Source organism: Schistocerca nitens, chromosome 1, assembly GCF_023898315.1.
Source record: "Schistocerca nitens isolate TAMUIC-IGC-003100 chromosome 1, iqSchNite1.1, whole genome shotgun sequence".
Lineage (NCBI taxonomy): Eukaryota > Metazoa > Arthropoda > Insecta > Orthoptera > Acrididae > Schistocerca > Schistocerca nitens.
Genome location: NC_064614.1, coordinates 169,571,701 through 169,585,105, shown reverse-complemented (window position 1 = coordinate 169,585,105; position 13,405 = coordinate 169,571,701).

The window sequence follows — 13,405 nt, the reverse complement described above, 5'->3', positions numbered from 1 at the left end:
CTGACTTTGCTGTTGATAATGGAAGCCAGACTCAAGAAAAATCAACACACGTTCTTGTGATTTGTCGAGCTGGAAAAAGCGTTCGACAATGTTAAATGGTGCAAGATGTTCGAGATTCTGAGAAAAATAGGGGTAAGATATAGGGAAATACGGCTGATATACAATATGTACAAGGGCCAAGAGGGAACAATAAGAATGGAAGACCAAGAACGAATGGCTTGGATTAAAAAGGATATAAGGCAGGGATGTAGTCTTTCGCCTCTACTGTTCAAGAATCAATGACGGAAATGAAAGGAAGATTCAAGAGTGGAATCGAAATTCAATATAAAACGATGTCAATGATAAGATTCGCTGACGACATTACTATCCTCAGGGAAAGCGAAGACGAATTACAGGATCTTTTGAATGGAATGAACTGTCTAATGAGTGCAGAATATGGATTGAGAGTAAGTCGAAGAAAGACGACAGTAATGATAAGTAGCAGAAATGAGAGCAGCGACAAACTAACCATCAGGACAAGTGATCATGCAGTAGGTGAAGTAAGGATTTCTGCCTCCTTGGCAGCAAAATAACACATGACGGACGGAGCAAGGAGGACATAGAAAGCAGACTAGCATTAGCAAAAAGGGCATTTCTGGCCAAGAGAAGTCTACTAATATCAAACATAGACCTTAATATTAGGAAGAAGTTACTGAGAATGTGCGTTTGGAGCACAGCTCAGGACACCTGTTAAGACATCAGGGAATAACTTCTAGGTACTAGAGGGAGCTGTAGAGGGTAAAAACTCTAGAGAAAGACAGAGACTGGAACAGAACCAGCAAATAATTGAGAACGTAGTGCTACTCCGAGATGAAGAGGTTGGCACAGGAGAGGACTTTGTAGCTTACCGCATCAGACCACTCAGAAGACTGGTGACTCAAAAAAAAAAGGGGGGGGGGGAAATTAAGAAGGAACGTGAAACGAGCAATCGAATTGTTTGCACATAGATGTCCTAATGGATAGACTCCGACGAGGATAACTATTCAGAGAATGTGTAAGATAACAATTATTGGAAGGGCACTGCAATGCTACGTAGTGGAAGACCTTACGGCAACTGGCATTCGTAAGACACATATTCGCTCCAGAGAAATTGCGAGTGCCCCTAGACTAAGTCACTCAGCCGTGATTGCATTTAACACGCAAGCAGCTTCCATCTGTATCATGTGCCGCTTCACCGACATATTAACCAGACGGTTTGCGCAAGACACATGGAATTAGGTCACTCGGTTTTGAAGTGACATCAAGACAAAGAATTTGCTTTAACGAAGAAGGAATCATTACAAATCATGTGAAGCTGAATGAAAAAAATATACGTCACTGAGCGACTGAGAATGGCATTGTTGCTGTGTGTACAACGATATCAAAGGTGTCTTATCATTCTGTCCAAAGGTACTTAAGTGTGTTGCAACAAACCAGTGGTCCCAAACCTTTCTCAAATTATTATACCTGAGAGAATTTGATATTAGTTAGTAATCCCCCCTCCCCCGACTATCATCAATATTAGCGCCTAACCGAATTTTAAAATAAAAAAGTATTTTCTTTGAACACTTTAGTTTTTAGAGAGTCGCGGGTCTCCAAAAACCATTCAGAAGCCCGAAGACCCCAACTTTTTTTTAATGAAAGATAAATGATATTTCGTCAATTTAAGTATTTTATAAAACCACATGAAATCATGAGACAATTATTACTGCATATTTCTAGCACGTTTTTTACAGAGTGATGAAGCAGTTCTCAGTGCCTCGCGAATGTCAGTTACAACTCCCTTGTCAGAAAAGAAATGCAGCTATCCACATAGAGGACAGACACAAATAACAAAACTTGCTTCCATTGCACTACTCCTCTCCCTAGTGACATTTGCTTCACCCCCACCCTGAACCCCATTTAAAATCAACCAAGTTAGAATTTTGCGCATTATATGTTCAGTCAGAAAATCACTTGACTGCTGGACTCCTTACTTCTGAACTGGTAGAAACTGGAAGACTTAAGATTTCCAGTGTTTTGTGTCTGACCACTGCCACTAATAATAATAATAATAATAATAATAATACTATGTAGGTTCTACAGCAGTGTAGTAAACATTAAACGGATACTGTTGTGTTGCGCTGTCAGTTCGTTTATTGTTGCGGAGTGAATAATGAAGCTACTTCTGGCGTGTTGTGGGCAAGCCATTTTCATGAGATATTTAAATATGTCGCATTTGAAGTATACCTCTCAACGTTAGATGCTTGGTACAAAGTATGTGTGTAATGTGTGGGCTGTATGAGAAAACTGTTATTCATTTCACAATCTGTTACCTCCACGAAATTCTGACACGTTTTAACACTAGTATTCGAAAAAAATAACTATTGTTGATTTGCGTAATCAGTATCACAGTTTTACGACCGAGTGAGGTGGCGCAGTGGTTAGCACACTGGACTCGCATTCGGGAGGACGACGGTTCAATCCCGTCTCCGACCATCCTGATTTAGGTTTTCCGTGATTTCCCTAAATCGTTTCAGGCAAATGCCGGGATGGTTCCTTTGAAAGGGCACGGCCGATTTCCTTCCCCATCCTTCCCTACCCCGAGCTTGCGCTCCGTCTCTAATGACCTCGTTGTCGACGGGACGTTAAACACCACTAGCCTCACAGTTTTACGAAATAGTGATAACTGTGACAATCTTTTAAAAATCATTTAGTTTCATGACCTAAACAGAATTTTTCCTTTCACCCCTCAGAAAATTTTATTTTACCCCTCAGTGGGTAATTACCCCCAGGCTGCGAACCACTGCTTTATATGCAAGGCAATTGGAACACAGGATGAAGTAACTAAAACGAAATAATAACACTTATAACCCATTTATTTTGTGATTATTTTGTTGTTGCTGTTGCTGCTGATGCGATCCTTTTGCAACGTTAAGTGTTTACCTCTAAATTAAAACCTGTTAACTCTTTTCTCATGTGAAATAATATAAGAATCTTTATGTCAATTCCCTATTTTGAAGATCCATTCAGTTTGTGATTTGACATTTGTTTCAAGGCTTCGGCAGAAGCCGGAACATAACTAGTGAACGATCCACATGTGCCTTGTCCTTTGTCTTCCAGCAGGTCGGTGCAGTCAAGTGTGCTCAGTGCCATTTCAGTTTAAACGTACTGTAAATTTACAACTAAATTCTCTCAGGTGCACCAATCTCGATCCCCATCGCCCCTGATACAAGGATTTTGAGCGACCACTTTCGTGTAAGACATAAACCGGAATTATGTCCAAAACAGATATGTTCCTCTGTTCTGAGTATTGTAAATTCTTCGAAAGCAGCTGCTGGATATCGGACAGTGAAATGTAGTTGAATTAATCTCTTTGAGTGTATGATACTAGTAGCAAAAATAACTATAATACTCTCTGAAAAAGCGAATTCGATGCTGATACGTGTGTAATTAACACAGTTGCAGAAAGAGCCGTCGTCTCCTTTAGTGAGAACTTTCTTACAATTTGTCTAGGTGAAAACAGAATTATCTGAGATGAACAGCTTAGTTAAATCACCCTAGATAGAATAAAAGGAAGCAAGGGAGAGGATGTTGTTATGAGTGGCCAGAGTCCTCTTTCTACTTCACAAAGGTACACCTGGATTAATACTGTTCTTTATTTACATGAATTGCAAACATTGATTTAACTTGAATAGAGTCCATGTTCTGTGGTACAAGCTCACCAGTAATAGTCCTCTTGCTGACTGATGTAATGTCCAAATCAGTAATCTTGCTATTACATACATTAGTTTCTCACTGGTAGTAAAGTACAATTCTGGTTGAGGAAAACTAGTCCCGCTATAGTCACTAATCATGTGATTAGCCTGTGACGAACTAACTCCGCTCTGTGAGTAAAGAGACAGACACCAAACTGGATGATTGAGTGAGGCCCTCCAGTCAGTGGCAGAGGCCTAAATACATGCTGCCGAGAGCGCGTTGGCGGCATGTTGCTTGTGGGTCTGTCTCTGGCCTCACTCGTGATAGGCGCGCTTGATCCAGCACGTAATAATCGATCTTCAAGCTTCATCTTTACCGACCGGTGTGCTGAAGACAGCTTACGCGAGCCAAACCATTGTATGGTGACCAGTCGTGAGCAATTTCCTTGGAACACATAAACAGAGAAACATACACATTGTTAATGCGACTTTTGAGATAGCTAGCCACTCCAACAAGTGTTGGCTTAAACTCTGTTACACAATGCAAAATTAGAAACAGCTTGCAATAGCATTCAAAAGCAGTAAGGTACGTCGCCTTGATCCTCACTGTTAATACAGTGAATAGGTGGTTACCTGAAGTGAGGCAGCCCATATGCTGCCGTCCATACTTTAGCATGTGATAATGAAACACTCTACACGCAGAATATTTGAAAAAAGAAGAGAGAATCACATTCTTACAGGAGATAGTACTGGTCGAACCCAGAAAAAAACTCCTAACATATTTCTGCAAACAAATACTTGAGATATTAATCATTTCGTTCTATGATAACTTACACTACAGTATGATAGGTTTGTTTATAATTAAATAAATCTTCTGCTACCAGTCACGATTTTTCTTTATTTTACTATTCGCACGACACGTTTCGAGAAATAATTCTCATTTTCAAGTGCGTTTTTTTGATGTGTGTTAAGCCATTTCTTTTGATGTTGTCAGTGTGTGTGAGTCTGCTTCATTTTGTTGACTTTTACTGTAATACATAAGAAACGCGATTTTTTAGTTGGGTATGAATTCTTTCTGTGAGGTTAGTGGCTAAAGTTTGAGAACAATTTGTACTTACAGTTTTCTAATGGTCCATTTGTGTAGAGTCTCACACACACTTAACATCACACACAACTTGTACACTTTACACATCGAAAATATCTTATATAAACAAAACAGTTACAGAGATCTTCTTACAGGTAGTTCACAGAGATAACGTTATAGGTCTTCCACAGATTATAATATGCTTTTGTACAGAGGTTATTTATCTTAACAGTTTGATTTTACAATTGTGCTTATTTATATGTTTTACTATTTTTATTTAAGTATATTATCGAAACTTCTGAAGAAATTCACTGATTCACTTTCAAGTTTTTCATTTAATATTTTATCTTCATATTTTCTGTAATGTGAATATATCTCCAGTTCTTCAAGCAAATCCATTTTGTGTCCTTTATTTAGTCGGTGGAGTACTTTGACATTTTGCTCTATTTTTCCAAGTGGGTGTCCTGTATTATGTATGTGTGTTGCTATTGCTGATGTAGTGTGTTTGTTGTGTGTGTTTTCCTATAAATTTTGAATGTGCATGTGTTGTTGTGTCTTGTAATATTTAGGTCCAGAAAGTTGATACTTTTATTTTGCTCATGTTCCACTGTAAATTTGATTTTCTCATTTAGATTATTGAAATGATTAAGAATGTCTGTGATGTCTTTGGTATCTCCTTTCACTAACAGTAGTGTGTCATCTACATATCTCCTGTAAAATTCTATTTTCTTTAGGCAAGGTTCTTGGCTGTCAAATAATTTTTGTTCTAAGTGATTTATGTATATGTCAGCTATGGTACCGGATATACATGATCCCATTGCTAGGCCATCTGGTTGCTTATAAATGTTGTCATTAAAGGTGAAGTAGTTGTAACTTAGGGTTAGCTGAAGGAGTTCCATAAATTCGACAATCTCTGTGTATGAAAGTTTCTTGTGTTGCATAAGGTTCTTTTGTATTACTGTTAGAGCTTCTTGTATGGGTATGTTTGAATAAAGGTTGGTGATGTCAAGTGATATAAACTGTGCATCTTGGGGGAGCTTTCTGGTTCTTAGTTCTTTGGCTAGAATCATGCTGTTTTTTATGGAATATGTTGTTTCATATGTATAATTTTTCACCAGTATGTTATTTAGTTTTTGTGACAGTTTGTATGCTGGGCTGTTTATAGAGTTAACCACAGGACGTATCGGGTTTCCATTTTTGTGTATTTTTGGCTGTGCTCTTAGGCGTGGTGCTTTTGGATTCATACATGTAAGGTATTTCTTTTCAGTTTCTGTCAACAGAAAATGTGTGTTCTTTAATTGTTCCTTAATTTTACTTTGGAATTGTTTGGTTGGGTCTTTTTTAATGTGCTGAATGTTATTAGCAGCAAAAAATTCATTTTTTTTTGTCTATGTATTCTTTTTCTTTCATCACAACTAATGTATTACTTTTGTCTGACTTTACAGCTATGGATTGGTTGTTTTTCAGTTTATTATTTATAGATTTTAAAGTTTTTGAATTATTTATTGTGTATTTAGATCTAAACTTCTCTTTATTCAATTCTTTCTCAAGCAGTTTGCTTATTTTGTGACCTATTGCTGCTTTTGTATTTGAATTTAATTTTGCAGCATCTGCTGCACTTTTAGTTGCAGCTATAACCTGTTTCAGTGTATCGTTGTTGAGGTTAGGTTTTACATTATATTTTAGTCCTTTTTGGAGTAGATCGTTTTCTCTTTGGTTGAACTTTATGTCACTGTTGTTCACCACACTACAGTATGTTCTCAGTGAGGTTGCTGCTCTATCTTATTCATTCTTCAGCATGCGTTTACAAAGTATCACTACCTCAAGCGAACATATTTGGCCGACTCTGGTTTTGGTCACGTCCATTTTGTAATGTGTCGACGTGGAAAAGCATTTGACAATGTCAAATGGTGCAAATCTTAGAAATTCTGAAGAAAATAGGGGTACGCTATAGGGAAAGACCGATACTATGCAACACGTACAAGAACCAAGAGGGAATAATAAGACTAGAAGATCAAGAATGAAGTGCTCGGATGAAACAGGGTGCCAGACAGGGGTATAGTCTATCACACCTACTGTTCCATCTTTATGTCACAGAAGCAATGACGGAAATAAAACAAAGATTCAGGTGTGGGATTAAAATTCAGGGTGAAAGGATATCGATGTTAAGATTCGCGGTGAAAGTGAAGAAAAATTACAGGATCTGTTCAATGGAATTAACTGTATAATGGGTACAAAATATGGATTGCTAGTAGATTGAAGAAAGCTGAAGGTAATGAGGAGTAGCAGAAATGGGAACAGCGACAAACTTAACTTCAGGATTGGTGATCCCGTAGTAGATGAAGTAAGGGTTACTGCTACCTAGGCAGCAAAATACACTCCTGGAAATTGAAATAAGAACACCGTGAATTCATTGTCCCAGGAAGGGGAAACTTTATTGACACATTCCTGGGGTCAGATACATCACATGATCACACTGACAGAACCACAGGCACATAGACACAGGCAACAGAGCATGCACAATGTCGGCACTAGTACAGTGTATATCCACCTTTCGCAGCAATGCAGGCTGCTATTCTCCCATGGAGACGATTGTAGAGATGCTGGATGTAGTCCTGTGGAACGGCTTGCCATGCCATTTCCACCTGGCGCCTCAGTTGGACCAGCGTTCGTGCTGGACGTGCAGACCGCGTGAGACGACGCTTCATACAGTCCCAAACATGTTCAATGGGGGACAGATCCGGAGATCTTGCTGGCCAGCGTAGTTGACTTACACCTTCTAGAGCACGTTGGGTGGCACGGGATACATGCGGACGTGCATTGTCCTGTTGGAACAGCAAGTTCCCTTGCCGGTCTAGGAATGGTAGAACGATGGGTTCGATGACGGTTTGGATGTACCGTGCACTATTCAGTGTCCCCTCGACGATCACCAGTGGTGTACGGCCAGTGTAGGAGATCGCTCCCCACATCATGATGCCGGGTGTTGGCCCTGTGTGCCTCGGTCGTATGCAGTCCTGATTGTGGCGCTCACCTGCACGGCGCCAAACACGCATACGACCATCATTGGCACCAAGGCAGAAGCGACTCTCATCGCTGAAGACGACACGTCTCCATTCGTCCCTCCATTCACGCCTGTCGCGACACCACTGGAGGCGGGCTGCACGATGTTGGGGCGTGAGCGGAAGACGGCCTAACGGTGTGCGGGACCGTAGCCCAGCTTCATGGAGACGGTTGCGAATGGTCCTCGCCGATACCCCAGGAGCAACAGTGTCCCTGATTTGCTGGGAAGTGGCGGTGCGGTCCCCTACGGCACTGCGTAGGATCCTACGGTCTTGGCGTGCATCCGTGCGTCGCTGCGGTCCGGTCCCAGGTCGACGGGCACGTGCACCTTCCGCCGACCACTGGCGACAACATCGATGTACTGTGGAGACCTCACGCCCCACGTGTTGAGCAATTCGGCGGTACGTCCACCCGGCCTCCCGCATGCCCACTATACGCCCTCGCTCAAAGTCCGTCAACTGCACATACGGTTCACGTCCACGCTGTCGCGGCATGCTACCAGTGTTAAAGACTGCGATGGAGCTCCGTATGCCACGGCAAACTGGCTGACACTGACGGCGGCGGTGCACAAATGCTGCGCAGCTAGCGCCATTAGACGGCCAACACCGCGGTTCCTGGTGTGTCCGCTGTGCCGTGCGTGTGATCATTGCTTGTACAGCCCTCTCGCAGTGTCCGGAGAAAGTATGGTGGGTCTGACACACCGGTGTCAATGTGTTCTTTTTTCCATTTCCAGGAGTGTAACTCATGGCAGACGGAGCAAGGAGCACTTAAAAAGCAGACTAGCATGGGAAAGAAGGACATTCATGGCCAAAAGAAGTTACTAATATAGGCCTTAATTTGAGGAAGAAATTTCTGAGAATTTACATATGGCAGGAACGTTGTAAGGTTTCCTATCATTATTTCGTTTCCACAGGCCACAAACATTTACTATAATTCAAACGGTCGGGATAAGTAGGGTGCTGAAATGAAATATTGCTGTTTTCAGGCTTAGTTTGTTAGAGACAACACGTGAATTCCGAGAATTAGCATATAGATCAAATTACACAGAAAAAAACACGAAACAAATACACGGTGACAGATGATTTTGATGGGTGGCAAAATTCTCAAGGTGCAAGACGGTCAAGCTAAAGCGATGCCTCCCGCAAGGTAATAGCAACAAAGCTTTCTGACTATATTTGAGGTACTGACCGAGGTCGTGGACCGCGAGCTGTACCTCAGTACGACAAGGGTTGTTTGAAAGACAGGGCTGCAGGTCGGTTGGACTTTCTGCAGTGAAGACTAACTCCTCAGCTTGCCAATACGTCCGGGCTGCCGATATGCTCGCCACTGAACTGTCCTACGGGTGATGTGGATACTGGCAGTAGGTGCGCAACTGCAAAGGCCGCGACCGGCGTATCCTCGCACCAAGATGTACAGAGCATCACGCCCCAAAAATTAAGACTGTCTTCTGTGGCGGATCTCCTCCAGTTTGTCCAGGATACAGCATACCCTAGCCGAACTGCCCAGACCGTCCACAAAAATCTCTCCTCTCTTCACTCCTCGACGCCAAATCCACATGGAGTCGCCAAAAATTATCGCCTCCAACGGCTAAGGTGTTCGCACAAATTGCATCAATGTCGTACCCATAACACCACGCCAGAACTCCCTCCTAGAAACGGCATAGCGGCATTCTTTCAATGGGGAAGTTTGCCGCCAAAATTTGTGCTCATATCCACTAAACTCGGCGCCAGGGAAAAATTTTTGCATTCCGCGGCTGTGGTGGTCAGTGCTCTCCTCACAGAGCGATCATAAAGTTCGGCGCCCGCCTTAGCATGGCATACCCGAGGCGTACAATACTTGATCGCAGTGCAGGCCACTGGCCATTATCCTGCTGAAGACCGGGTTGCCCTCGTGGGCCTACTTCATGGCAAGATGCAACTGCCTGCGCTCACAAGCAAAGCAGTTGCACTTTCACGCAAGCCTACTCGCTTTCCTAGAGGAACCTATGGCTGTTTCTTTGACTTCTGCCACCCTTCTCATATCTCCCTGCCGTCTTCGCCGATACAGAAAAAAAATCTAGTGCCAGGATTATTATTGTTAGCGGCAAACAAACTCTGTCATTCAAATGGCTCTGAGTACTATGGGACTTAACATCTGAGGTCATCAGTCCCCTATTGCTTAGAACTACTTAAACCTAACTAACCTAAGGACATCACACACATCCATGCCCGAGGCAGGATTCGAACCTGCGACTGTAGCGATCGCGCGGTTCAGACTGAAGCGCCTAGAACCGCTCGGCTACACTGGCCGGCTTTGTCATTCCCTCTCATACCTAAAGCCTGAAGACTCGCTACGTATGTAGTTGAGATGACTGCAGGAATTACTAATTTACAAAGTGTCAACAATGGCGTGCCCAAACGGCCGCCAGCTTTCAGTGTTCGCTGAACGGTCGTTGAGGAGACACTGTTGTCAGGCCCTTGTTTCATCTGGGTGGTCAGTTGCTCAGATGTTGCATGTTTATTCTCCCATACGCATCTCTCCACTTGTTGTTCACCCCTGCCATCCAGGCCCGTGGCACACCGTAGTTGCCTTGGCACCAGTTCCGGATAGCGCCATTTTGCCATGCATAAGAATACTTTCAGAGGATCAAGCAGGTAAAAAGACGAGGGCTAGTAGAAACCCTTGGGTAACAGAAGAAATATTGAATTTAATAGACGAAAGGAGAACGGAAGCGTGGAATGTCAGATCCCTTAATCGGGCAGGTAGGTTAGAAAATTTAAAAAGGGAAATGGATAGGTTAAAGTTAGATATAGTGGGAATTAGTGAAGTTCGGTGGCAGGAGGAACAAGACTTTTGGTCAGGTGAATACAGGGTTATAAACACAAAATCAAATAGGGGTAATGCAGGAGTAGGTTTAATAATGAATAAAAAAATAGGAGTGCGGGTTAGCTACTACAAACAGAATAGTGAACGCATTATTGTGGCCAAGATAGACACAAAGCCCATGCCTACTACAGTAGTGCAAGTTTATATGCCAACTAGCTCTGCAGATGATGAAGAAATTGATGAAATGTATGACGAGATAAAAGAAATTATTCAGGTAGTGAAGGGAGACGAAAATTTAATAGTCATGGGTGACTGGAATTCGTCTGTAGGAAAAGGGAGAGAAGGAAACATAGTAGGTGAATATGGATTGGGGGGAAGAAATGAAAGAGGAAGCCGCCTTGTAGAATTTTGCACAGAGCATAACTTAATCATAGCTAACACTTGGTTCAAGAATCATAAAAGAAGGCTGTATACGTGGAAGAATCCTGGAGATACTAATAGGTATCAGATAGATTATATAATGGTAAGACAGAGATTTAGGAACCAGGTTTTAAATTGTAAGACATTTCCAGGGGCAGATGTGGATTCTGACCACAATCTATTGGTTATGAACTGCAGATTGAAACTGAAGAAACTGCAAAAAGGTGGGAATTTAAGGAGATGGGACCTGGATAAACTGAAAGAACCAGAGGTTGTAGAGAGTTTCAGGGAGAGCATAAGGGGACAATTGACAGGAATGGGGGAAAGAAATACAGTAGAAGAAGAATGGGTAGCTCTGAGGGATGGAATAGTGAAGGCAGCAGAGGATCAAGTAGGTAAAAAGGAGAGGGCTAGCAGAAATCCTTGGGTAACAGAAGAAATATTGAATTTAATTGATGAAAGGAGAAAATATAAAAATGCAGTAAATGAAGCAGGCAAAAGGGAATACAAACGTCTCAAAAATGAGATCGACAGAAAGTGCAAAATGGCTAAGCAGGGATGGCTAGAGGACAAATGTAAGGATGTAGAGGCTTGTCTCACTAGGGGTAAGATAGATACTGCCTACAGGAAAATTAAAGAGACCTTTGGAGAGAAGAGAACCACTTGTATGAATATCAAGAGCTCAGATGGCAACCCAGTTCTAAGCAAAGAAGGGAAGGCAGAAAGGTGGAAGGAGTATATAGAGGGTTTATACAAGGGCGATGTACTTGAGGACAGTATTATGGAAATGGAAGAGGATGTAGATGAAGATGAAATAGGAGATACGATACTGCGTGAAGAGTTTGACAGAGCACTGAAAGACCTGAGTCGAAACAAGGCCCCGGGAGTAGACAACATTCCATTAGAACTACTGATGGCCTTGGGAGAGCCAGTCATGACAAAACTCTACCATCTGGTGAGCAAGATGTATGAGACAGGCGAAATACCCACAGACTTCAAGAAGAATATAATAATTCCAATACCAAAGAAAGCAGGTGTTGACAGATGTGAAAATTACCGAACTATCAGTTTAATAAGTCACAGCTGCAAAATACTAACGTGAATTCTTTACAGACGAATGGAAAAACTGGTAGAACCGGACCTCGGGGAAGATCAGTTTGGATTCCGTAGAAATGTTGGAACACGTGAGGCAATACTAACCGTACGACTTATCTTAGAAGAAAGATTAAGAAAAGGCAAACCTACGTTTCTAGCATTTGTAGACTTAGAGAAAGCTTTTGACAACGTTAACTGGAATACTCTCTTTCAAATTCTGAAGGTGGCAGGGGTAAAATACAGGGAGCGAAAGGCTATTTACAATTTGTACAGAAACCAGACGGCAGTTATAAGAGTCGAGGGGCATGAAAGGGAAGCAGTGGTTGGGAAAGCAGTGAGACAGGGTTGTAGCCTCTCCCCGATGTTATTCAATCTGTATATTGAGCAAGCAGTAAACGAAACAAAAGAAAAATTCGGAGTAGGTATTAAAATTCATGGAGAAGAATTAAAAACTTTGAGGTTCGCCGATGACATTGTAATTCTGTCAGAGACAGCAAAGGACTTGGAAGAGCAGTTGAACGGAATGGACAGTGTCTTGAAAGGAGGATATAAGATGAACATCAACAAAAACAAAACGAGGATAATGGAATGCAGTCAAATTAAATCGGGTGATGCTGAGGGGATTAGATTAGGAAATGAGACACTTAAAGTAGTAAAGGAGTTTTGCTATTTAGGGAGTAAAATAACTGATGATGGTCGAAGTAGAGAGGATATAAAATGTAGACTGGCAATGGCAAGGAAAGCGTTTCTGAAGAAGAGAAATTTGTTAACATCGAGTATAGATTTAAGTGTCAGGAAGTCGTTTCTGAAAGTATTTGTATGGAGTGTAGCCATGTATGGAAGTGAAACATGGACGATAACCAGTTTGGACAAGAAGAGAATAGAAGCTTTCGAAATGTGGTGCTACAGAAGAATGCTGAAGATAAGGTGGGTAGATCACGTAACTAATGAGGAGGTATTGAATAGGATTGGGGAGAAGAGAAGTTTGTGGCACAACTTGACTAGAAGAAGGGATCGGTTGGTAGGACATGTTTTGAGGCATCAAGGGATCACAAATTTAGCATTGGAGGGCAGCGTGGAGGGTAAAAATCGTAGAGGGAGACCAAGAGATCAATACACTAAGCAGATTCAGAAGGATGTAGTTTGCAGTAGGTACTGGGAGATGAAGAAGCTTGCACAGGATAGAGTAGCATGGAGAGCTGCATCAAACCAGTCTCAGGACTGAAGACCACAACAACAACAACAA